Source organism: Pongo abelii, chromosome X (genome assembly GCF_028885655.2).
Source record: "Pongo abelii isolate AG06213 chromosome X, NHGRI_mPonAbe1-v2.0_pri, whole genome shotgun sequence".
NCBI lineage: Eukaryota > Metazoa > Chordata > Mammalia > Primates > Hominidae > Pongo > Pongo abelii.
The window spans coordinates 95,029,164-95,052,879 of record NC_072008.2 but is presented as its reverse complement, the minus strand read 5'-3'; positions in this window follow the sequence as shown (position 1 = coordinate 95,052,879).

Here is a 23,716-nt window from a genome sequence, read left to right as displayed (position 1 = left end):
CTCTGAATCTGCTGCCTAATGTCATATGAAATAAAGCAAGTTACAAAATCTCTCTAAGCCTCAAATCCCTTATTTGTAAAATGAGAATAATATTACCTTTGCATAATGTTTCTTTTCCCTAGGGAAAATTGAAATACCATAAGTTTGATATCAATTAGACCCTTAATACCTTATTGTAACCTTCCAATATAGTTTGACTGTGTCCCCACCCAAATGTCATCTTGAATTGTAGCTCCCATAAGTCCCATGTGTTATGGGGAGGAACCAGTGGGAGATAATTGGATCATTGGGGCAGTTTCCTCCATACCATTCTTGTGGTAGTGAATAAGTCTCATGAGAGCTGATGTTTTTATAAGGGATTTTGCCCCTTTTATTTGGTCCTCATTCTCTCTTGCCTGCCACCATGTAAGATGAGCCTTTTGTCCTCCACCATGATTGTGAGGCCATCCCAACCATGTGGAACTGTGAGTCCATTGAGCCTGTTTTTCTTTATAATTTACCTAGCCTTGGGTTTGTCTTTATCAGCAGCATGATAGCAGACTAATACAGTAAATTGGTACCAGGAGTGAGGTGCTGCTGTGAAGATACCCAAAAATGTGGAAGCAACTTTGAAACTGGGTAACATGCAGAGGTTGGAACAGTTTGGAGGGCTCAGAGGAAGACAGGAAAAAGTGGGTAAGTTTGGTACTTCTTAGAGACTTGTTGAATGGCTTTGGCCAAAATACTGATAATAATATGGACAATAAAATCCAGACTGAGGTGGTCTCAGATGGAGATCAGGACCTTTTTGGGAATTGTAGTAAAGGTAGGCAGAGGAAATTTCTAGCCAGCAAAGCAATCAAGAGGTGACTTGGGTGCTGTTAAAAGTATTCAGTTTCAAAATTGAAACAAAGCATAAAAGTTTGGAAAATTTGCAGCCAGACAATGTGCTAGAAAAGAAAAAACAATTTTTTGTGGAGAAATTCAAGCTGGCTGCAGAAATTTGTATAAGTAACGATGAGCCAAATGTTCATCACAAGACAATTGGGAACATATCTCCAGGGCATGTCAGAGAACATTGTGGAAGCTCCACCTGTCACAGGCCCAGAGGCTTAGGGGGAAAATGGCTTTATGGGCCAGATCCAAGGTCCCCCTGCTTTGTGCAGCCTAGGAACTTGGTGCCTTGAGTACCAGCCACTCTAGCCATGGTTAAAAGGGGCAATGATACAGCTTGGGCCATGGCTTCAGAGAGTGCAAGCTGTATCCCTTGGTAGCTGCCACATGGTGTTGACCCTGTGGGTACACAGGAGTCAAGAATTGAGGTTTGGGAACCTCCACCTAGATTTCAGAGAATTTATGAAAATGCCTAGATGTCCAGACATAAGTTTGTTGCAGGGGCAGGACCCTCATGGAAAACCTCTGCTAGGGCAGTATGTAAGGAAAATGTGGAGTTGAAGCCCCAACACAGAGTCCCCACTGGGACACTGCCTCGTGGAACTGTAAGAAGAGGGCCACCATCCCCAAATCCCAGAATAGTAGATCCACTGACAGCTTGCACTGTGCACCTGAAAAAGCCACAGACACTCAACCCCAACCTTTGAAAGAAGGCAGGAGGGGGTCTGTGCCCTACAAAGCCACAGGAGTGGAGCTGCCTAAGACCATAGGAACCCCCCTCTTGCATCAGTGTGACTTGAATGTGAGACATGGAGTCAAAGGCAGCATTTTGGAGCTTTAAAATTTGAATGACCCACTGGATTTCAAACTTGCATGGGGCTTTTAGTCCCTTGGTTTTGGTCAGTTTCTCCCATTTGGAATGGGTGTATTTGTCCAATGCCTGTACCCCCACCGTATTGAGGAAGTAACTAACTTGCTTTTGATTTTATAGGCTCATAGGTGGAAGGGACTTGCCTTATATCAGATAAGACTTTGGACTATGGACTTTTGAGTTAATACTGAAATGAGTTAAGAATTTGGGGGATTGTTAGGAAGGCATAATTGATTTTGAAATGTGAGGACATAAAATTTTGGAGGGGCCAGAGGTGGAATAATATGGTTTGGCTGTGTCCCCACCCAAATATCATCTTGAATTGTAGTTCCCATAACTTGCACGTGTTGTGGAAGGAAACTGGTAGGAATAATTGAATCATGGGGGCGGTTACCCCATACTGTCCTCATGGTATTGAATAAGTCTCATGAGAGCTGATGTTTTTATAAATGATTCCCCCTTTCACTTGGTTCTCATTCTCTCATGCCTGCCACCATTTAAGATGTGTCTTTCACCTTCTACCATGATTGTGAAGCCTCCCAAGCCACATGGAACTCTGAGTCCATTAAACCTCTTTTTCTTTATAAATTACCCAGTCTTGGGTATGTATTTATCAGCAGTGTGAAAACCATCAAATACATCTTCTCCAAAGAATTTCAGTTCTATAGACACACACATGTAAAAATTGTGAATTTGGGACAGAAATAGTATATATTTGGATTTGGGCGTATTGGAATTTAGACAACAATATGAAAGTATCCACATGCAATTGAAAATGCATGATGGGATCTCAGCAAAGGGGTCAGAATTAGAAATGTGGTTTCACATCAAAGAATTGTGACAGTTGAAATTTCAATAGTGGTTTAAATTTCTCTGTTTGGTAGTAAAAGCCAAAATAAGACATAGGGGCTGAATTTCAAGAACCATCTTTATTTAAGGTAAGAATGAATACAGATGAGTAAATGCATGAATAAGATTGAGGTAGAACAAAAAGCAGAATAGTGCATTGACACTAAAGAAAAGGAGGAAAAAATTTTCAAAAAGTGGGGGATCATCAGGATAAGATGTTCCAGTTTTAAATTTTGTTGAGTACTGAGAATAAGCTTTTGAATTTATATTTAGGATATTCTCCATTACTTCTGAGGCAGCAATTTGAATAACTGTGATACAAGAAGAATTCAGAAACCCATGGATGAATATTACTTTTAATGTTGAAATAAATATGTATAACTTAGGTTTTTGATATATCCATCAATGAGATGAGTCAATGCATGAATAAGATTGAAGTAGAACAAAAAGCAGAACAGTGCACTGACACTAAAGAAAAGGAAGAAAACATTTTCAAAAAGTGGGTGATCATCAGGATAAGATGCTCCAGTTTTAAATTTTGCTGAGTACTGAGAATAGGCTTTTGAATTTGTATTTAGGGTATTCTCCATTACTTCTGAGGCAGCAATTTGAATAACTGTGATAAAAGAAGAATTCAGAATCCCATGGATGAATATTACTTCTAATATTGAAATAAACATGTATAACTTAGGCTTTTGATATATCCGTTGATAGAAGAAAGAAGATATAGAAACTATATTTCAGGATTAAAAAACATAATGAGAGGGGTATTTGTTTGTTTTTGGAGGTGATGCAGTGATGTATTTAATTAGCAGATACAAAGGAGGAAGGAATGAAGAGAGTTTGGAGATGAAAAAAGAAGCAAGGATAAGTAAATATTCAAAGTCTCAGAAAATACAAAATTAAGCATAAATGTAAGGTTATTTTTGTAACAGTAGAACCCTTTTCATCAAAATAAAAGATAGATAAAAATGGCTGAAACATTCTAAGAGACTACAGAAAATTGAGGGAGTTTTTGAAAAAGTATTTGGTACTTTTATCCTCATGGTTAAAACAGATGAAAAGCTAAAAACTCCTTCATGGGAAAAATCATTAAAGTATCCTCTTGGTTAAAACAGATGAAAAGCTAAAAACTCCTTCATGTGAAAAATCATTAAAGTATTATTCTAGCATATGCAATTATGCAAATTGTCAATTTTGTGGCAAATGAAGCTTACTTACTCTTGAAACCAAAGAAGTTTTATTAATTTATGCCACCATTGATTTCTCACCACCTTCTTAACATAGCCCCCATTAGTTGGCTTCATCTGTGCTATGTAAATACCATCTGTAGAGTATAAGGATCTATTGAGATAACTGACATCCTCATTGGCATCACTTATTGACTCATAGAGCAATTATGAGACACAATTTGAGAGAAGAATAAACCAGCTGCTAACAATTAGTAAGTTTTGACATAGATGAAGAATCAAAACAGGAAGCTCAATTTTGGCAAAGAAGGTTTGGTAAAAGTTTGCAATGAACTTCCCTCTTAACACTGCCTTAGTCGTGTCCCAGAGATTCTGGCATATTGTATCATTGTTCTCATTAATTTGAAAGCATTTCTTGATTACTGCCTAATTTCAGTATTTACTCAAAAGCAATTCAGGAGCAGATTGTTTAATTTCCATGTAATTGTATGGTTTTGAGTGATGTTCTTAGTATTGATTTCCATTTTTATTGTGCTGTGGTCCAAGAATGTGGTTGGTATGATTTTTTTGAATTTGCTGAGCATTATTTTATGTCCAGTTTTGTAGTCAGTTTTGGAGTATGTGCCAGGTGTTGATGAGAAGTATGTATATTTTGTTGTTTTGGGGTGGATTTGACAGTGGCAGGAGACAGACAAATTTCTGGGCAGACAGGGAGGGGTCCTTAGTGAAACTTGACCTTCAAGCCAAGGACAGACTAAAGCCTGAAAACCAAGCTACCAGCTCCAGATAGAATCCACACTCCAGAGGGAGAACTTCCATCTCTGTCTTATCCACTCTTCCTCAATTGGTTCTTTCCGAATGATGCCTTTTAACTAATCAAACAGTGCCTTTTCCAAGCCCACCCCTACACCAGTCAGCATGCATTCTCCCACTGAAAGCCCATAAAAACCCTGGACTCAGTCTCACAGATGGCTACCCACTGTTAGGTCCCCTCTCACTGTCAAGAGCTTTTCTTTCACTTAATAAATTCTACTCTGCCTTACCCCCTCTCCAGTGTCTGTACTTTATTCCTCTTGGTTGAGGTACAAGAATCCACAACTTGCCAAATTGCAGGGGTGAAATAGCTGTAACACTCCTGCTCACTGAGCTATGGATGGTGGGAGTAAAAGAGCTGTAACACTCCTGCCTTCTGAATTATGGGAGTAAAAAAGCCACAACAGAATGTTCTGTAGATGTATATTAGGTCCATTTCATCAAGGGTTGAATTTAGGTTCTGAATATTCTTGATTTTCTGCCTCCATGATCTGTCTAATACTGTCAGTGGGTTGTTGACATTTCCCAATATTATTGCATTGGACTCTAAGTCTCTTTAAAGGTCTAAAAGAACTTGCTTTATGAATCCATGTGCTCCTGTGTTAGGTGCATACATATTTAGAATAGTTAGATCTTTTTGTTGAATTGAACCCTTTGCCATTATGTAATGCCCTTCTTTATCTTTTTTGATCATTGTTGGTTTAAAGTCTGTGTTGACTGATAAGGATTTCAATTCCTTCTTTTTTGCTGTTTTCCATTAACTTGGTAGATTTTTCTTCATCTCTTTATTTTGATCCTATAAATGTCACTGCATGTGAAATGGATCTCTTGAAGACAGCATACCATTGGGTCTTGCTTCTTTATTAAACTTACAATTCTGTGCCTTTTAATCAGAACATTTAGCCAATTTACATTCAAGGTTAGTATTAATATATGCAAGTTTGATTCTGTCATTGTGTTGTTAACTGGTTATTGGGAAGACTTGTTTGTTTGCTTTATAGTGTTACTGGTCTGTATACTTAAGTGTGTTTTTGGCTAGTAATGGTCTTTCCTTTCCATATTTAGCACTCTTTTCAGGAACTCTTGTAAGACAGGTCTGGAGGTAATAAATTTCCTGAACATTTACTTGTCTGAAAAGGACTCTATTTCTCCTTGACTTATGAAACATATTGGCTGAATATAAAATTTTTGGTTGAATTTTTTAAGAATGCTGAAAATCTGCAAAATATGCCTCTGACAAAAGTCTAATATACAGAATCTATAATGAACTTAAACAAATTTACAAGCAAAAACAAAAAAAAACCTCATTAAAAAGTGAACAAAAGACATGAACAGACACTGTTCTAAAGAAGACATACATGCAGCCAACAGCATATGAAACAATCCTCAACACCACTATCCATTAGGGCAATACAAATCAAAACCACAACGACATACCATCTCCCACCAGTCAGAATGGCTATTATAGAAAAGTCAAAAAATAACAGTTGCCAGTGAGGTTGTGGAGAAAAGGGAACACTTATATACTGCTGGTGGGAGAGTAAATTATTTCAGCTATTGTGAAAAGCAGTGTGGAAATTCCTCAAAGAACTTAAAACAAAATTACCATTTGACCCAGAAATTCCATTATTGGCTGTATACCTAAAGGAGTATAAATCATTCTACCACAAATACACACACACACATATGTTCATTGTAGCACTATTCTCAATAGTAAAGACATAGAATCAACATACATGCCAATCAATGGTATGTTGGAAAAGAAAATGTGGTACAATACTTTGCATTCTTCAATCCAGTCAAGTTGACGTTCAATATTAACCATCACAAGTCTGCCCCATGTCAACTTAAAACCATACACATTATTGATATAGTATATAATCTCCAAATAGAGACAATAATAAGGTCATAATCACACCTAGCATAATACAGCTTTCCTTTGTATAACCGGAAATGAACCAATCCCCAACATAAATGCTATTACATTAACAAAACTTAAATGCTGATATTAAGTCAATAAATCTTATGTTGCATGATATAAAAGGAAATAAAATGAACATATTCTCTTAATACAACACAAACATGTTCTTAACAACATAAGGAGGAAATACTCATGACAATTACAGTCCTCATTTCTGCAGCTGGTCATGTAGTTGTAGCAGGTATTGATGACTACCTTCTACTATCCATTCTGTATTCCCTTTGCCTTTAGCAGGCACCTCAGCAGGTCATGGAGTTTTACCTGGTGCAGTGACCTAAACGTTCATTCCTGAAGGGTCTGGGCCATTTGTAGTCCTGCCTGGATTGGGCTGTTGTAGTTTCCCATTGACCTTAATCAGGAGGCATGGTAATACTAAGAGACAGCCTACGAGATCTCCTGTATTCCACGCATACTCTTCCTTACCTCCACTGTGGAGTAGTGGACAGATTTCATCTTGATAGTCTGGGTCAATCACCCCATTTAAAGCTCCAGAATAGGCTGAGATCATTTTGGCCCCATTGGTTCCTCAGCCAAGCACATACACCAAATGTCTGAATCTGTGGTTCCTCTCATACTGAGCAGGATTACCAAGGCAACAACTATTGTTCCACCTGGGTGGGATTCTTACTTAAAGGTGTTCAGCCATAATCCCAAAGATGGTGGTACCATGCTTATTTTCCTAGTGATAAAATTATCTGTACACCAAACTCCTGTGACTCACAGTTTACCTATACAATAAACCTGCATATGTACCTCTGAACCTGAAATAAAAGTTTAAAAAAAAACCTTGAAGTTAAAATGTCCTTCCATTGCTGCATCCATAATCAAATTAGGGTGCATCCATTCAATGGAATACCATTCATAAAGAAAGTATTGAAGTATCCACACATGCAAATACATGGATGGATCTTTCATAACTATTGCTATGTGAAGGAAGACAGTATGAAGAAGCTAGACACTTTATGTCCCTATTTATATGACATTCGGGAACTGATGGAACTACAGAGATGGTAAACCTATCAGTGATTGCCTGGGTTGGGGATGTGAAGTATTCTTTGTGGTACCTAAATGATTGATATCTGACATTATGCATTTGATAAGATCCATAGAATTTTACATCTCAAAGAATAAATAACAATCTATACTAAAAAAGAAGTGTTTGCCATAAGAAAAATCAGTGTACGAAATGACCGGCAACACTTTGGATTTATTCTCAGGATTGTTTTCTGAAATAAGCCCTTTGTTTTCTCATTCTCTTTGAGAGTCTGTAAAAAAATAATTTTAGCTTGGAGAAAATTAAGTAAGTGATCAAAGGTCACAGAAAATAGAAGCTTTACCTCCACTGATGGAATAACAGCTGATTTTTCAAACTGTATGTCCAGAAGGCTTTGCCATAAAACACTCATTAGCTGGAGAAGAGCATTGTTTCACAGTTCTTGTACCTACCTAACATTTTTGTCAACACTGCCACTCCCTGACTCTCTCCCAACAGTTTGAAAATGTAGACCATTTTTTTCTGTCAAAGACTCACTGAAAAATGGATATTAGTCTATAACTTTGTTGTTATTGTTTCTCCCTAAGGAAAGGAAATATCCAGTATTAACTGTAAAACATTTATTGAGAAATAATACAAATGTTTACTTGCTTATTAAATATTTGAAGTATTTTAAAGTGGCCCTTCTTGGTTTTCCTTTTCAGATTACCTTGAGGAGAAAGTTTGCAAAAAGAAAGTTTTAAAGAAGTAAGAGACTGCTTATTAGGAAGATAAATTAAACAGAGAATAAGCATCAGACATTATGTTAATGCTGGGTAGAAAAGGAGAACACAATAGATATGACACTGATCTGATACTGATTATGGAGTTTATATTTGAGTGGAAAGATGGAACATAAACAAATGTATAAAGGTGAATAATTTCAAAGTGATGTGAAATAAATAAAACAGGGTAAAATGATTGATGAGCCTCATATTCTAAAAGAACAACTCATGAGTGAAGTAGCTGGCTTCATTGCTTACTACTACTTTTGGTTAACTCAGTGCAATTACTGTGATAAAAGTCATATTTTTCAAGGATCTTCGAAGTGTGAGAAAATAGGCAATTCTTAATAAGAGAATAGTAGCCAAAATGAACAAATTCAATATATCTTCTAGTTCTTTCAATGTTCAAAATTGAGGATATACTAGAGGTCTTGTAAGGAGTATAAATGTCATAGGCAATATCTAGGCTATCCTCAACCCTTTTGACTTGTGGTTTGATTATACATGTATGAAGTTGTATTTCTTATTATGCAATAACCCCCATAAACATGGAAAGAAGGATTAATATTCATAATGTATCAAAATAGCTAGGCAAATCAGAAAAATATTCTTTGAATTTCTAATCTGCTAGAGAGGTTACCATTAAAATTTTCTCATACAACTTATGAAATCATAGATGCTCAGAAATATTGAGCATCGTGTACAAAGTCACACTCTAATAAATCGCAGAAGTAGGACTAAAATTGCAATATCTCTTCATTCAACGTCTGTTCCTTTGATTCTACAATATGCTGCTATCTTCTCCCAGTTTCAAGAGTTATGCCATAAATTTGTTATTTCTTAGTAGTGAGAGGAGCACCTACCATTTTGCTGCCTTATGTTTCTCATTTTCTCTTGGTAGTAAAATAATCTAAATGAGGTCAATAGAATTTTTATTCAGAAAAATGAGTATAGATTTATTTCTATGGAATAGAAAACACAGGCACAGTGGTGAAGTAGTGTGTGTTTCCTAATTCATTCTCTATCTCATTCTGACCTCTTTATTCCTCTCTACTTCCCTTTTCCTGTCAACCTAAGCACCCACCCTTCAGGTTCTACTTTCACTAACTAGGAAATTTCATATTTTCCTGGGGTTTTTTTGGCCATAAATGCATTCTATACTAGCTGTCAAACTTTACAGGATCAGTTTGCCAATGTTTTTCATAGTTACAATTGTCTCATAAAGGTAAATACAAATGAAATACATATATACCACAAAGCTGGGGATGGGTGGTAACGGCATAATGAATTTGAAAAGGAGATTTGTCATTTTCTTATAAACTTAATATTAACCTAGCCTATACTCTTAGACTTTAACTTTTAGGGTTTTAAATCAAGAGAAACAAAAATGTGTCCACGAAACCACTTGTCACTTGAGCAAAAATTATAATAGCTATAACAAATAATGGCTATAACTTTAACAATCAACATATCCATGAACAGGAGAATTAGATGGAAAATATACAATATATTCAAACAATAGAGTAACACAAAAGTAAATAAAAAATACTGACAGATATTCAACTTAAATCAAGTTTTAGAAAAAGAAAAACTGATACAAAGAGTTAGGAATCACATCAGTGCTTGTTTGCAGTAGAGGTATAGGAACTGACTCCAAGAGAAGATATATGTTTTGGGGTGATAAAAATGTTCTAAACCTTGATTAGTGTAATTATTACATAAGTGTACACATTTGTCAAAACTCATGCAACTCTATGCTTAAAGTATATACCTTTTATTGTATGCAATTATATCTCACTAAAGTTAATTTTAAAAATATCTGGAAGTTCTTGAAAATTTCTGACACTAACCAAATAATAGATTTATTGTTTTGAATGTATGCAATATATACAGTTCAAAAAGAAAGATAATTTTTTTGGTTGGCTTATATTCAGGATCAATTGTAATCTTTTTATGTTGGTCACTTTCTGCTTTATACACATAAAGAAATGGTTGAAGTCATTCAGTTTTCAGCAATCTGGGCCTGAGGTACAAAATAAAACTATAAAATATGATGTGAGGGTGAAATATGTTAAATTTTAAGAACAGCTTTTGAATAATTGTCTCAATAGTCCCTTTTATAGAAGATAACAGCACAATTTTTAGAAGTAGATTTAGAGCTTTAAAAGCCTCCAAAAAATGGGGATTCATCCTAGGATTCATATGATGACTGTATTAGGAGCATATTTTCTTTTTCTATTTAAACAAATGTGAGAGAGACAAAAATCTTAACCACAATTTATTATATATGTACAGAAATAAAATTTGATGCACCACATTTGACAACTGAGAAAAAATACTTTAAATCAGACTAACCTGGAATTTCTTGTATGCGCTGTCATCACAGAAATGAATTTCTATGTTTTCTAATGTATTTTTGGTCTAGTGAAAATTATCAAACTGTGAAAGTTTAACAAAGCAGGCAAAAGTTCATCATTCAAAAATATATATTAGGTGCATGGTAGGTGCAGAAAACAGCACTGCAAAATATTCAATACTCACAAAAGTACAAAAATTATACATCAATTCAGGTATTCATGCAATGCATATTTATAGAGGACTTCTATGGTACCAGGCTATATTAGAATTATCAAAGTTAATTAAACAGGCACAATCTCTGAACTTATGAGCTTTACAGTCATGATTTATCTTAAAGTCAAAGCCATTTTGACGATAAATGAATAAGGCTGTTTTCAGTCTCTTGTGTTTGTGTGCACTGTAATTCCATTCAAACTCTACTCCTTTTTTCGCTCTCCAACTAGTCAATATAGCATCTATTAAAGCTAAATAAATAAAATGAATAAGGCAAAAAATTTGAATAAAAATAGTTTGTTTAGATTGCTTTCTGCCCCTCCCTCCACCCTTGATGTTTTTTAATTCCCTCATTAGTGGCATTTTCCATAAATACCTGGAAACTAACTTCAACTGCTCTATAAAACCTGAGAAAGGCCTTAATATTATCTTTAATTTAAATTATATCACCAGAGTTCAGCTCCATAGAAAGATTTAAATGGCAAAAAATTAACAAAACAGATTTTGAATTTAAAAAACAAATTTAATATTCCTTTCTACAAATTGGTGGCCTGGGTAATAACATAATGTGATACCTAATATATTTAATTATTAAATAATAGCATACAATTAAAATAAAAATTAGTTAATCTGGTTTTAGGAAGCAATGATAAAATCCAGGCATTTTTTTCCCAGGGGCAGTAAATATAATCAACACTGTTCACAGTTACCTAGTGATATGCAACATCAAGATAGCTTGTCAAGTTAACTAAACAGTTTCTTTCAACTTGTGATTTAAAAATCTATTAACAAGTCATTTTATCAATTCAGTAGGGCTCGACCACTATTAAAAAAACATCAAATATGCATAGATTAGGATAGCAATATAAAAGTATATCACATATATTAAGGGTAAATATTATTTCATGAAACTTTTATTTTCATTGCCCATATACGGACAGGAGTTTCACATTTGGATTTTTAATAAAAGGACCTTGTAACTTAAGTGTAAAAAGAAAAATCATGAAGAGGAAGTAACTACACTTTTTATTATAGCCACTGTGAAGAGTTATTTCTTCGTATTTATATATAGCACAGACTAATATACAGATATAATACATGTTTATAAATGTACGTGATTTCAACTTTGTGTTCTCAGTTCTAATTACAACAGTCTTTAGTACGGACTAATTAAATCTACTAATAACCCACGATCTTTATCTTAGCAAGATACTACAATTTCCTCTCCATAACATGAGTAGAATAACTGATTATTGGATGAAAACATAGTTGTCATGCTTTTTTCCTCTTCTCTCTTCCTGAATCCTGACTCTAGTGGTGATGCTGAAGAGCAGGAAACAAGCTTAAGTAACTGTGTTAGTCCGTTTTCACACTGCTGACAAAGACATAACTGAGATTGGGCAACTTACAAAAGAAAGAGGTTTAATTGTACTCACAGTTCCACGTGGCTGGGGAGGCAAGTCATATCTTACGTGGTTGGTGGCAGGCAAAGAGAGAGCTTGTGCAGAGAAACTCCCGTTTTTAATACCATCAAATCTCGTGAGACCCATTCACTATCACGAGAACAGTGCAGGAAAGACCGGCCCCCATAATTCAGTCACCTTCCACCGGGTTCCTCCAACAACATGTGGGAATTATGGGAACTACAAGATGAGATTTGGGTGGGGACGCAGAGTCAAACAATATCAGTAACTTACAACTTGTATAATCAAGTCCTGAATAATGGGGAGGTAGCCACATTTTGAAAACCAATTATGTGTATTTATTTATGTCAATAATTTAGTGACGAAATTTGATTTGAATGTGGATTTAAAGCTGGTGGTCACTCGACTTTATTTTTATTGTCATGTTATTTATGGAATAAATAGTGTGCTAAAGAGGTACAGAGGAATTCACAATGTTAACATGAAATACCACTATTTCCCAGAGCAATAAAGAAAACATAAATGCATTAACATCTTCAGCACAGACACTGCACTCTCAATAGCTACCCATTTAGGCTAGTTATAATTACAAGAATACAAACAATCTGGCAAATTAAAGAAATAAAAATCAGAAATCACTTGCTGTGTTCAAATGGTGATATTTTTTGAAAGCTGACAAGGTATCTAAAAATGGACTCCAAAATTATTCTTTACCAATAATTGTGTACAGAAGTGGCACTTACTACATTTAAAAGTCATTTGTTCAGCACATATTGAGTCATTTTAGGACTCTTTTTCTGCATGTCAGTATTTCCCACCTGTGGCAAAGTTTCATCCTATGTTCCTCCACATTGTTATAGCTCCATGCACCAGACATTTGCCTCATTATCTCTGTAACAACTCAGACTCTAACTGAATGGGGATAAATAAAGGCAATGTATAAATTAATACACAATAAGTTATTATCAAACAGTTCTGAGTATTAAAACTCTTCTGGATAACATTTGTCTTTTATTATTATTTTTAATTTACAAAAAAGAATTGTATATATTTATAGTATATGACATGATGTTTTAAAATATGTATATATTGTTGGTTTAGGTAAATAAAACTAATTAACATATGCATTACCACACATATTTATCAGTTTTTGTGGTGAGAATACCTAAAATATATTATATATTAGTTATACATTAACTAGTTAATACACGGTTATTAACTATAGTCACCATACTGTACAATAGATCTCTAGAACTTCTTCCCCCTAACTGAAATTTTGTATGTTTTGACCGACATTTACCCAATCCTTTCTTCCCATAATTACTGCCTTAAGTAAATGAAGTAATCACCAAATAAACTTCATGGTCAGTACTAATTGCAAGATCAATTGGGTCAGAAACGCATTCCAGCATCCCTCATAATTCACCAGAGTCTGTACCTCCTACAGGTAAGGATAATTCTGATTGCAATGTTTTTCTGCTCACATTAAACAAATCGTGGTACTATTAAAGTACTAAAATGACTCTATGATTTGGAACCCCATTATATTTTTAAGGATTTCCATAGCTGTGGAAAGGTAAAGTGCTTGACACTTAGCGCTCTTTCTGCATTATAAAAACAGTTGCAGTAATGGGGAGTCAACTTGCTATCAGAATCAACGAGCATTCACAATATATTAAGGACTCTTCTTCAGGAATAAATAAGAGCCTCTTTAGAGACTTATTAAATGGCTGAGATGATATCAAAATAATTTTTCATAAACATACATTATATATTTACTTCTGTGTTTTAATTTGTAAGTAAAAATTTGGAAAATGGTCATGTCTTGTCAGACTATCACTTGTCAGACCATCACTCTCAGAAACACATTTGTGGGCACAGTCAACTCTAAAGATATGTTTGGACTGGAACACATCCTACTCTGATTTCCACACCCTTCCCATGTATCCCAGAACATCATACACCGCATTTTATACAGGCAAAATTGAGATAAAATAAATTTCAAAAGCTAATAAAGTGATATATAGAAAACACATAGAAATTTTCATCAGTTACGTGACAGTAGAGAATAATTAACAAGCTAATTAACATATATGACTCCCATCACTCCTAATACTAACCCTTCACTCGGAGTTACTTACTTTTATAGGCACTAAGGAGGTATATTTTTATAAACTGTCACATCTAAACCACTTGCATTGATTCCTCAAACTCTGGGAACATAGGTGTGCAGATGACAGAGTCCCAAAATTAAGTTTTCCATTCACTGTCTATTGCAGTTAGTATAATAAAAAAAATAGTAAGAAAAACATACGGTAAGAACTATGTAGCAGCAGTAAACTTTTAGTTCTAAAGCCCAAATAAAAGTCCTGCAAAGTATAAATCACATTAACTTTTTAGCACTTTTGTAATAAAAGTGACTTACTTCATTAGCATAGAGTGTAAAATGCTGCTGTCTTCCCCCATTTGCATGGGGGAATCGACCAGTTGGGAGAAAATCAATGGATATTCAGAAACTCTTCTTTTTGAAGTAATTTTAAATTTTTTTCCTCTAATTAATCACTCAAGTTACTCATTCACACATAATAGCAGAGAGTCAAATAACTTGTTTTTGAAACTTTATTACTTCAAAATTGCCCAAATTATGTAACACATACAGATTTCAATTTTGTCAAGTCCTGCCTCCCCAAATCATAAGAAATAAATTAGAGAGTCTAAGTATTTTAAGAGCAGTTGTCATTGTTTCTGTAACTGAAAAAATGGTGTTTCTGTTTTGAAAAGTATGTTATTTACAGTCTAATGTGCCTTATACATTGATATAGAAAAATAGTCACTAGCCAAGATGTATAAATGGGTCAAGGAGTTGATTGTTAACATTATCAGACTTTATAACTTATACTAACATGATCTGCAAAGCTTCCCAAATTATGATCGCAGGACAGGGTGGTTGGCTCTCATGAAGTTTGTGGCCTCAAACACACACTGTGCAGGAACCAGTTTCCCCTACAAACAAAAAGATCCTGCCAATAGGCCTAGGTAATCAGGCCAGATTTTCCTTTTCATGATTAGCTTACATTTAGGATCTTTAACATCTTTTCTGTCAGCAAATCTAGGTTTGGAGAAACTTAATACATCAGAGATACTCAAGACAGTGCCTGAATATCTATTGGTATTCTCACAATTAGTTGTTTCTCCCATTCAAATTGACTTAATTACGTCTACTGTGTAAGCAATAGGAAGATTCTTTAGATAAGTGTGTGTGTGTGTGTGTGTGTGTGTGTGTTTCTGTGTGTTTAGGTGAAGAGAATGTGTGATATTCTTCATACCTGGAATAAACAGGTATTGACTAAACCACGTTTCATTTTTATATAATACATAAGATGTTGAGTGAGAAAAAGACATTTGTCTCAATTTTAAAATATCACTTAATAGTTATGGTACAACTGTGGGTAATAACCCATCAGAGCTAATATAATATTTAGCTGGCATTTCCTAAAACAAATTCCATTAAACTTGAAATATTAATGAATGTTATCTAAGAAATAGGTTTGTTTCATACTCACGTATATTTTGGAAATGCTTAGTTATATAGATATAAATATGTTTCTTTAATGGAATACCTATTAAGTTATTTGATATTCTAATGTGTATTGTGAAAGTGCAAGAGTAGCATGAATAAGCTGAAACAATAAACCAGTTATGCTGAGAATTTCACATAATCCCTGAATACTCTTTGGTGAATTTTATGTAAGCTATCTACACCAACTGAATGAATATTTACTATTGATTAGATCATCATAATAGGTAAACCTCAAAAAGCAAAATCCTAAAAGGAGAAAAAAATCATGATAAAAACATTTAATAAGAATCTTTTGTGAAATATTACTTTTCCTCTTTCTCTCCTTCTCTGAGATTTGCAATTTAACCATGGCAACCTGGAAGGTTGCCAGAATAGTCCAGGCTCTGGACCAGAAAAACTAAACCCCATTTCTCTGGAGAAAAGCACTGACTTTTCCAATGATTAAGTAATATTAATCAAACATTACACACACACACACACACACACACACACACACACATACACACACAAAACCAGAAAACAAATCACCATCAATTAGAGTTAAGAGAAACAACAAGCAAGAGGTTTACAGACACCAAAGATTATAGAAATAGGGATATTCAAATTAAAAAATTAATAAACCTTCATGAAATACATCAATTAAGAAAAAATGAATGGACAAAAAGACACAATGAAAAGGAATATTTTAAAAATAACCGAGTTTGAACATGTAAAAATGTAAAATTAAATTCTCAGAATTAAAAAAATTACATGGGACAATCAGCCTTGGCCTAGAGGCAAATGTCACACAGTATAAACATGATACCAAAGACTCTGCTTATAGTTTTGTTTGAATAGAGGGTGATAGTTCTTAGAGAGGGGAGAAAAATCATGGACTGACTAGAATTTCTCAAATATCTCTCGTTTGGTGAGTTTCGTGTTCCACATTTTTTTTTGGACAGGAAAAATTCTGAGTTTTATTATTTGATCCTCCAACTTTCAAAATCCTTAAAAACAAAAATGTTTTCTTAATAGCTTCACGTGTATGTTTCTTCATATCATGATGTAACTTTGAATTAGGAATGCATCAGTATATAATGTCAAAGCATTAAATGTATCAAGTTTGCCTCTCCACTACATTATAACACACACACACACATATACACACACACAAATTAATTAATAATTTAAACTCTTTGAAATCTATGATTTGAATAAAGAGATGAGAAGAAAAATGACCAGTTCATTATATAATCTAAGCTTTGTATATGGTTTTCTTTTTTAAAAAAAAGTACCTTGTAAGTTAAGAAAAAAGGTAATTGACAAAATACCAGTGCAAATTATAGACATAATAAAGTTAAATTATATGAGCCCAATTTCAAAGCAACATGTATGAATAGCTTAACCAACTTTCTTGTTTTAGGTCCTTACATGAACCAAAATTCTGTTGTTATTTATCACTTAATAGGAACCAAAAAGAGCCACAGATGTTGTTTTGAAGAGTGGGATGCTATGAAGTACTGTTTTAAAAACCTTATAAAACACTTCAGTGAAACAGGAAGTCATTCATGTAGAATTGTTAATAACCCTCACTGCATTTAAACCACAATTTTCAAAGGAAAAAGCTGCTCCTCTGTCATAGTTTTATTGTTACTTACTTTTAAAAATCAAATATAAATACCTTTAATGAGAACATATTGGGAATAGCTATGTGCTATGCTCTGAATTAAGCATTAGGGCAAAAAATAGATGATATAAAAAGTCAAAAAAATTAAAAAAAAAAACGAAAACAACTCATAGGATGCATTAAGCTACAGTTCAGTCATAGTTGAAAAGAAAATTTAGAACTGAATGATAGACCTGAAGAAATTACCCGGAATGGAATATTGGGAGGCAAGTAGATGGAAAATATGAAGGTTTAATAAATGTGAACAAATGAGAAGGAGTACTGTTGGTATAATTGAAGTCACAGAAGAAAGCAATAAACAGAGTTAATGAATTATAATATTTGTCAAGAAATTTCCTAAGACTCCTGTAACTCTGATTAAATATAAAGAACCAGGAAATACAATGAATACTAAAATGGTAAAGGAAATTATTATATATCTAGAGACATTGTAATATAATTGCAAGACATTAAGGAAAAGGTTTTTTTTAAGTAGTTAAAAAATAATATGGGCTTAAAAATTATAATTATACTTAAAACAAACATCTCAAAAATAATAAGGGCAACCAGAAGACAGTATGTAAAAAGTGTGAGAGAAAATAAATGTAAAAACAAAATTGTGTTCTCAAAAATTATTACTCAAGAATGAGAACTAAATAAATTTTCAAACAACAGCCAATTTTATTACCAATTGACATACTCTAAAATTATTTCAATATTGCAAGAAGAGGAAAAATTAACCCAAAATGAATATTTGTGACAAAGGAAAAAATATTAAGCAAAGAAATTTATAGACCTAACAGAGGAATCTTAACAAATAAATTATCAGTGTAAAATAATAAAAATATGGTTTACCATGAATCAATGAAAAAGAAGTGTATTTTAAAAATTCTAAGGAAGGTTTTAATAAAGCACAAATCTTAGACATTAGACAAAACAGAATGTAAGTGATGAGAGGCTGAATTTAGGTTGAGTTAAAAGTCCTTCTATTGTATAGAAAAGACATTAAGGCATTATCTTCAGACCTTGTCATATCTGTGAGGTGAAAGGTCCTGGAAGGGGGTAACTACTAAAAAAATAGAAGTAAAGTATATAGCTCCCAAGCCAACAGAGCCAAAAATATATATAAATAAAACCCAAAATAATTTGAGTAAAAGAAGAATAAAGATATATAGAAAATTTTAAAATAGAAAGCAAAAATTAATATGTGTGAATATCTAAAAATGCCATATTTCTGATAAAAGTGAATGAGCTAAATATTTCACCTGTAAGACAGAAATAATCAAATTTAAATTAAAAATATACCTATATGCTAAATACAAAAATGCAGACGTGCAAAATTATTGATGCAATATAAAGTATGAAAAGAAAGTGAAGGTGACTACATTGATATCATATAAAATAAAATTACTAAGAAAAAGCATCATTAATAAGAGAGAGTGTCATCTCATACAGTATACAGAATAATGGACCCCAAAGATCTCCACATCCAAATTACTGGAACCTATGAACTTGTTAAATTATAAGGTCAAAATTACATTAAAAATATGTTTAATGTAGTAATGTTATCCTGGATTATTTAGTTCCTCTCAATCTAATCACATTAGTCCTTAAAAGTAGAGCATCTTCTTAGGTTGTAAGCAAAATAGAGATGTGTCAAAAGAGGATGCATAAAGAGAGTTCACAAAATTTTGAAGCATGAGAAGGACTCAAACTGCTGTCACTAATTTGAAGATGAAGAGAGTCATGGTTTAGAGAATATAGGTGGCCTCTAGATGCTGAGAAAACCTCCCTGGCTGACAGACAGCAAGGAATAAGGGATCTCAGTCATATAACTGTAAGAAACAGAATTTAGTCCGCAACCTTAATAAGCTTGAAAGTAGACTTTTCCTGAGAATCACCATTAAGGATCACAGTCCTACATCACCTTGATCTCAGCTGAGCCTCCTGAACTTCTGACTTAGAGAACTGTGAAATAATGAATCGTTGTTGTTTATGGTAATTTTTTTATGTCAGCAATAAAAAAAACCTAATAAATTTAGAATAACAAAATGACCAATTCATCAAGAAGTTTTCATAATTCTGAACTTGTATGCACATAATAAAACCACCTTTAAATACACAAAGCAAAACTTGCTAGAGGTGCAGAAAAATCTTTGCAAAGTCATCATTATAAATTTTTTTTAAAAAAGCTAACTAATCATAGATCTTACAAGATGGCATAGAGTTATTTCTCCCTTCTCTTATTTACTAAACACAACTTATTTCGTTTTTTTAAAAAAATATACTAAACACAACTTTATACCCTGGAAATAATCCAAGATGCAACCAAAAAAAAAAAAATTCTGAAAGGTGGTAAGAAGAAGGAAAACTGGTAAGGGACTCCAGAAATGGAGGAACACCAAAGAAGCAGGATGTCTTGGTCATCCCACCAAACAATGGAAGGCCTTCCAGGCCCAGGATTTCCTGACTCCAAATCTAACAGCAAAAGGCACCCTGGTCATTTTTTTCCTCCTCGGGAATGAATGGAAGACCCTATGACATAAAGGGATCCTGGCATCTTGGGCCAGACAATTTGATTGAGATTCTTGGCAGGAAAGCATCCTGTCTCTTCCAGGCCTGAGACTTTCCCAATGTACATGCCCAGAATCACTAAAGCGGTGATTTCTATCTAGAATTACTAGATAGAAAAAGAGACAGCGCTGAAAAATGAGAAACCTCTTCTTCCCCACAAACCCAATGCTATATTTCCATCCTACAGAGAAACGAGGGTGAGAAGAACTAGAAAATGGGATACAGTCACAGCAAGCATGTTTACCCACAGGCTGAAGATTATCATTTCCTACATAGAGACATCACAGTTGACGGGTTAGTGACACAGGTACTGCAACTGGCCCAAGGCAGAAAGCCTCTTTGTCCCTGCATGCTGAGACCCTCCTCTCATACGCAGAGATAGTTGGAGAAAGCATTAGGGAAATCCCATATCAAAACCATCCCCCACCAAGAGACTTTCAGAAGCATAGCTTGGAGAAGCTCCCTTGGCGCCATTAGGCAGCACCAGAGGGAGCCATTGAGAATTCCAGTGGCACCATCACAAGGGCTCTTAAACTGTGCTTTGAACAGTAGCCCACAAAATAGGCTAAGACCCACCTGTTAAATCCATGCTGCAATAAACATGAGAGTACAGGTATCTCTTCGAGATGCTGATATCAATTATTTTGAATATATGCCCAATAGTGGAATTGCTGGATTGTATGGTAATTCTATTCATAATTTTTTCAGAGACCTCCATACTGTTTTCCATAGTGGCTCCAGCATTTTGGATTTTTACCCACAATGTATGCGTTTCCAATGTTTTCACATTTTCACAAACACTTTAACATTAGTTTTATTTTTGATAATAGCCATTCTAACAAATGTGAGGTAATATCTGATTTGCATTTCCTTGATGATTAGTATTGTTGAGCATCTTTTTATATACCTGTTGACAATTTGTGTATCTTCTTTATAGAAATATCTATTCAAGACTTTGATCATTTTTTAAAAATCTGGTTATTTGGGTTTTTCTGTTCAGATATAGAAGTTCCTCTTACATTTTGGATTAATATTAATCCCTTATCAGATACATGGTTTAAAGATATTTTCTCCCATTCCATAGGTTGCCTTTGTATTCTGTTATTTTCTTGGATGTGCAGATGCTTTAGTTTCATTTAGTACCATTTTTTTCTTTGTTTTTATTGCCTGTGCCTTTGGTGTCATATTCAAGAAATCATTCCCAAGCCCAATGTCATGAAGATTCCCTCATAAGTTGACTTCTAGGAGTTTTACAGTTACAGGTCTTATGTTTAAATCTCTAATACATTTTGAGTTGATTTTTGTTTGTGATATGAGATAAGATTCTACTTTTAATTTTTTTTCATGTGGATAACTAGCTTTTACAACACCATTTGTTGAAGAGTCTATCCTTTTCCCATTGTGTATTCTTGGCACCCTTGTTGAAGATCACTTGACCACATACCAATGGGTAGTCTTTTATCCCTCACCTGCCTCCTACCCTTCCCCTTGAGTCCCCAAAGTCCATTATATCATTCTTATGCCTTTGTATCCTCATACTTTAGTTTCCAGTTATAAGTGAGAACATACGATATTTGGTTTTCCATTTCTGAATTACTTCATTTAGAATAATGGTCTCCAACTCCACTTAGGTTGCTGTGAATGCCATTATTTTTGTTTCCCTTTGATGGCTGAGTAGTATTCCATGGTGTATATATACCAGATTTTCTTTATCTACTCTTTGGTTGATAAGCATTTAGACTGGCTCCATATTTTTGCAATTGTAAGTTGTGCCACAATAAATATGCATGTGCAAGTGTCTTTTTCATATAATGACTTCTTTTCCTCTGGGTAGATACCCAGCAGTGGGATTGCCAGATCAAACAATAGTTCTACTTTTAGTTCTTTAAGGAATCTTCATACTATGTTCCATGGTGGTTGTACTAGTTTACATTCCCACTATCAGTGTAAAAGTATACTGTTTTCAACACATCCATGCCAACATATATTATTTTTTGATTTTTTTTATTATGGCCATTCTTGCAGGAGTAAGGTGGTATCTCATAGTGGTTTTAATTTGCATTACCCTGATAATTAGTGATGTTGAGCATTTTTTAATATGGAATGGAACTTCTAGAGAACTAGATGGCGGTGATTGTCATCTCTCTTCTGGGTCTAACTACCCAGCAGGGCTACAAGGCTCCAGGCTAGTGCTGGAGAATGTCAGCAAAGAGTCCTGTGATGGGATCCATCTTCAGGTCTCCCAACCATGGATACCAGCACCTCCTCTGGTAGAGGTGGCGGGGAAATTAAGTAGACTATGTGAGTCTTTGGTTGTAGATATGTTAAGTGTGCTGGCTTTCTCAAATGCTGGTTATGCCAGCAATGAAGTTGTCACATGAGCACACTCAGGAGCTCTTTAACCAAGATGTTGCAGGAAGTCAAATTAGGTATTGTGTTTTCTTTCCTGGGTCAGGGTTATTCTGTAATGAGTTGCTGTAGTGGCCTGTGCTCTTTGTCCTTCAGCAAAGAGGTGGTGCTTTCCAGAAAGCTGCAGCAGTAGTGGGGATTCTAAGCTTGCCCTAAGTTGGCTAGGGTGATTATTTTGATTTCTAAGGAGATGGGCAGGGCTATAAAGCTCCCGAGAGTTTCTGTCTCTTGTGTTTTGCTATGAGGGCAGATAGAGAAATACCATCAGGTGGGGGCAAGGTTAGGCAGATCTGGGATCAAACTCTCGTTAGGCAGGGCTTGCCACAGCCACTTGGGTGATTTAGCAGTGGTTTTCAGTCCAATGGGGTTATGTTCCAGAGGGGATCTTGGTCACCTCTGCTGTGTCATATGGTTCACCAGGGAAGTGGTGGATAGGCTGTAGAGAGAGGCCTCATCCAGCTTCCATGCAGTTCACAAGGCCAGTCTGGGTCTCCAAGTGTCCCATTCAGACCTTGCCCCAAGCTGTGGGCTTCCCTTCTGAGAACGCAAGCATAGCTTTCTTTTTCAGACCTTGCTCCTCCTCATCTGCCCACTTTGTCCGGGCAGCTGCTGCACTCCTGCACTTTTATCTGCAGCAGCTCTTGCATGTTCCCCAGACTCCACTGAAAAAAAATTGTTCCCAGTCAAAACCACTACCAATTTTAGTTGGACGCTTCCTTTGCCATGAAACATCTCCCCAATTCTGCTGGCTGTTTTTCCTGAGGGCCTCTGTGAGGTATAGTCAAGGATGGCTTCCCTGGGCTCCAGCTGGAGACTGTGAGTATCTGTAAGGCACTTCCCACTGCTACTTCTACTTTTATATTTCACACAACTCCCTAATTCTGTTTCAGCTCTAGGTAAGGGTGAATCCTTCTTGCATGATCTAGCGTTTTAAATTCCCCAGTGGGGATGTGTTTTGGAGATAGGTTTACCCCCTCTCACACTTTGGGAAGTCAAAGTTTTTCACCTGTTTCACAGAATTTGCAGCAGTGCACTGCTTCTTTCAAAGGATCTATTAATTATTTTCTTTTTCCATTGTTATTCTATTCTCTCTTTCAGTTATTTCTTCTGTAACCTGTACTACTATATTGTTCCTTTTGTTAACTTGTGGCTTAGTTTTTTTGTTTGTTTGTTTGTTC